Consider the following 3110-nt stretch of genomic DNA (forward strand, 5'->3'; position numbering starts at 1 on the left):
AATACACCGTGGGAAGGTAGGGCTTTTATGTAATGGGCAGTGTAGAGGAGAGGTGGTTCCTCGAGCAGGACTGTGAGTGGGTAACGTCAAGACAAGGCTGCCCTTTGTCTCCACTGCTCTTTGTGTTGTACATGGAGCCTCTGGCAGCAGCTTTCCGGGCAGATGCACGTATTTTGGGGCTCTTCAGAGGTCAAGATCTCCCAGTATGCGGATGACATGACTCTGTTTCTGACATCCGAGGGGAGTGTTGCCAGGGCGGTCCTGGGGGAGTTCGGACAGGCATCCGGGGCTAGGGTCAACCTGGGGAAATCCTCAGTTAAGTTTTTTGGACCGTGGGCTGGGAGAGAGGAAGGCCTCAGTGGCCTCCCGCTCTGCTCGGGGCCTATGAGGGTCCTGGGAGTGGATTCTGAAGTGACAGGTAGCGAGGGCATCAACTGGGGACAGAGGATTGCGAAAGTGCGCACCAGGGTGGGCCTGTGGAAAGCTRGTAGGCTCTCTATGAGTGGACGGGTTCTGGTCATTAAAGCAGACATTCTTCCGTCCTTGGTTTATTTGGCCTATGTTTTTCCTTTGCCTCCTCGTTACAGGAAGGATTTAGTGCGAACAATTTTTTATTTTGTTTGGGGAGGCTATGAGTATGTGAACAGGGACTGGATGGTGCAATCAGTGGAGGAGGGAGGAAGGGGAGTTGCTGACCTCCCTCTGAAGTTGGACACTATTTTKTTTTCTTCAATATGTAAAAGTCTGGTTAACCCTTGTAACCATGGCTTCAAGGCTTTTGTTTTGTTTTGGCTATCTTTCCCRCTGCGAAGGTTGGTAGCCTGGGACAACTCCCGATCTAAGGCGGAAACCCTCCCGGCTCATTTCCAACATGCAGTGAAGTGGAGCAGAAGGCACACTGAGTGCCAGGAGGGTCGGCTTTATACAGGACCTTGGTGGCTAAGCGGTGTCCTGTCGGTGTCTACGGGGTGGGGCCGGTGGTGTGGCAGGCGATTCAGCAGAAGGGTCTCTCTAACAGGTTGAAGGATCTACATTGGTTGTGTGTACATGGGCGTCTGCCAGTTAGGGAGGTCCTTTACAGGCACGGCCTGTCAAAGGTCAGGGGATGCCCAAGGGAGGGGTGTGAAGGCAAGGAGACGCTCCGTCACACTTTTTGGGAGTGCTCCTTTGCCAGGAGGGTTTGGGGAGATTTGGGCTCTTTCTTCCAGGTGCTGGGGATTCTATCTTTCGATGCAGTTATGTTGGGACGGGGTTTGGGGATCAGGAGCGGGAGGGGATCCTTTTTAATTTGGCTCCTGATTTCCTTGGGGAAGTCCGCTCTGTGGGATTCAAGGGTGGTTTTGGTTAAATCCAATGTGGACTGGGGAGTGGGTGGAGTGGTTAGTAGGGTTAGAGCTGATCTGAGAAAAAGGTTTGATTTCGATGTGGACAAATACGGCTTCCATGCCTCTAAGGAACGCTGGAAGTACCTTTATGAGTAAGAGGCCTAATTGCAGTGGTTGGGCCAAAGTGTAATTTCTGTATGTTTGTGTTGTTATTTCCATTTCTCGGTTTTTGTTAGCCGGTGTTACGTTCCCCAGTTTCTGTGTTGTAGTTTGTATTTGAGTGTTTGTTTCAGGTGATGGCTTCCTGAAATTATCCCCAAGCAGCTGATTGGTCGGCCCCAATTGATGATTGGAGAGCTGACCCTGCCCCCTCGTCAAGACGCAGCTGTTTCTAATTACCCYTTCCGTCTGAAGCTATATAAAAGCCAGTGTTCTGTTGTTCAGAAGAGAGAGATCATAGGCACTCTTAGATCATTGCAGGCTGAGATCATTGCGGGAGAGATTGAATGTGATATAGATCATTGCTGAGAGAGGAGGTTGATGGCTGAGGCTTATAGCATGTTGGTCGTTGGTATGTACTGTGTTAGTTGTTGCTGGGATCAGTTGGTATGTTCTGTGTGAGATTGTTGCTCAGAGCTTATTTGATGTTTGTTTATTGTTTGATATTCTGTTTCATTTGTTCCCAGGGGGAAAGGGGAAGGCACCTAGAGAGTGCTTAGGCAAGAGGCCCGTGGGCATATATATACCCGTAGTATATTCACTGTCTAGGCACACTAGGTAAGACCTGGGCGGACCACCCCCTGTATTTTGGTTAGGGCACCAGGTGGTGCTAAGTTAGGTAAGTAGTGGGTAGGCAGGTTAGGAGAGGGGGAGCTTTGATATTTACTTTCTTTGGTTCCATCCAGCCCCTTTTCCCCATATTACCGTGTAAAGGAAATAAATCCTAGTAAGCGGTCAATTCTGCCTTTTGTCGTCCTTTCTCGCACCTACAGTCCCATACCTCTTTCACTTCACGGAGAGTTGTAGCAGGGTGTTGCGTTCCCTCTTCATAGAGGTGTGCGTAACAGCCGGGTCTTGAAATGTCCAGTATTTTGGAAAATGTTTAGGTTTAATAAAATAAATAATCTGTTCCTATCAATTTAATATCTGATACGTCCCCCATCGGGGGACTACATATTAAATGGATTTTTCGAACAGGGAGTCGGAAATGGGTTTGTCGCTCGCGTCTGCTTCCGCGCATCGACCGGCTACTTAGGCAGTACACTCCGGGAACGGTATGCTGAACAGCTTTTCCGTCTCGTTTGTCAAGGGGAAACGATAACCACGCAAGAAGGTATTGTAAACACTTAGCGTATGAACGCCAAGAAAGGAAAGAGAGGATAAGCCAACTGCAAGAACATCCAAAGTGAAGAAGGGGGAGTGCCCTTCACGGGGATCCCCGTTCCACAGGATACGATGTGGTGTCTGACTTTGTTTCTTACCAGCCACACCGGACACGTTTTTTTACTCGCAGAAGCTGCAATGACGCTATCACTGCTGGAGTCGGGTTCAGGGACCAACCCGCGAGAACTCAGCCTAGAGTGCACAAGTGCTCGGGCCCGACCTCTATCGGACTCTGGTTTCTCTTCATTACGCCACAAGCCCTGTTTTGGTTCTCTCACTTATAGTGTAAAAAGAGGCTCTTTACTGTAGGAGATGGCAAACACTAAACCAGATTTACACTGAGTTCACGCCATATTTATATATTTAGGAGGGTTGCTTGCTTCTGGCAGAGCCCGCTATCTT

General features: G+C 49.3%; 1 non-coding gene across 1 annotated transcript; it reads left to right on the plus strand.

The window, feature by feature from the left end:
* The first annotated feature begins 2421 nt into the window (after positions 1–2421).
* On the plus strand, positions 2422–2610 carry LOC111980390 (U2 spliceosomal RNA). Its single transcript, XR_002879451.1, has one exon. It is a non-coding gene; the product is annotated as a U2 spliceosomal RNA (small nuclear RNA).
* The last annotated feature ends 500 nt before the right edge of the window (positions 2611–3110 follow it).

The sequence above is a fragment of the Salvelinus sp. IW2-2015 genome, linkage group LG2, assembly GCF_002910315.2.
Source record: "Salvelinus sp. IW2-2015 linkage group LG2, ASM291031v2, whole genome shotgun sequence".
Classification (NCBI taxonomy): Eukaryota; Metazoa; Chordata; class Actinopteri; order Salmoniformes; family Salmonidae; genus Salvelinus; species Salvelinus sp. IW2-2015.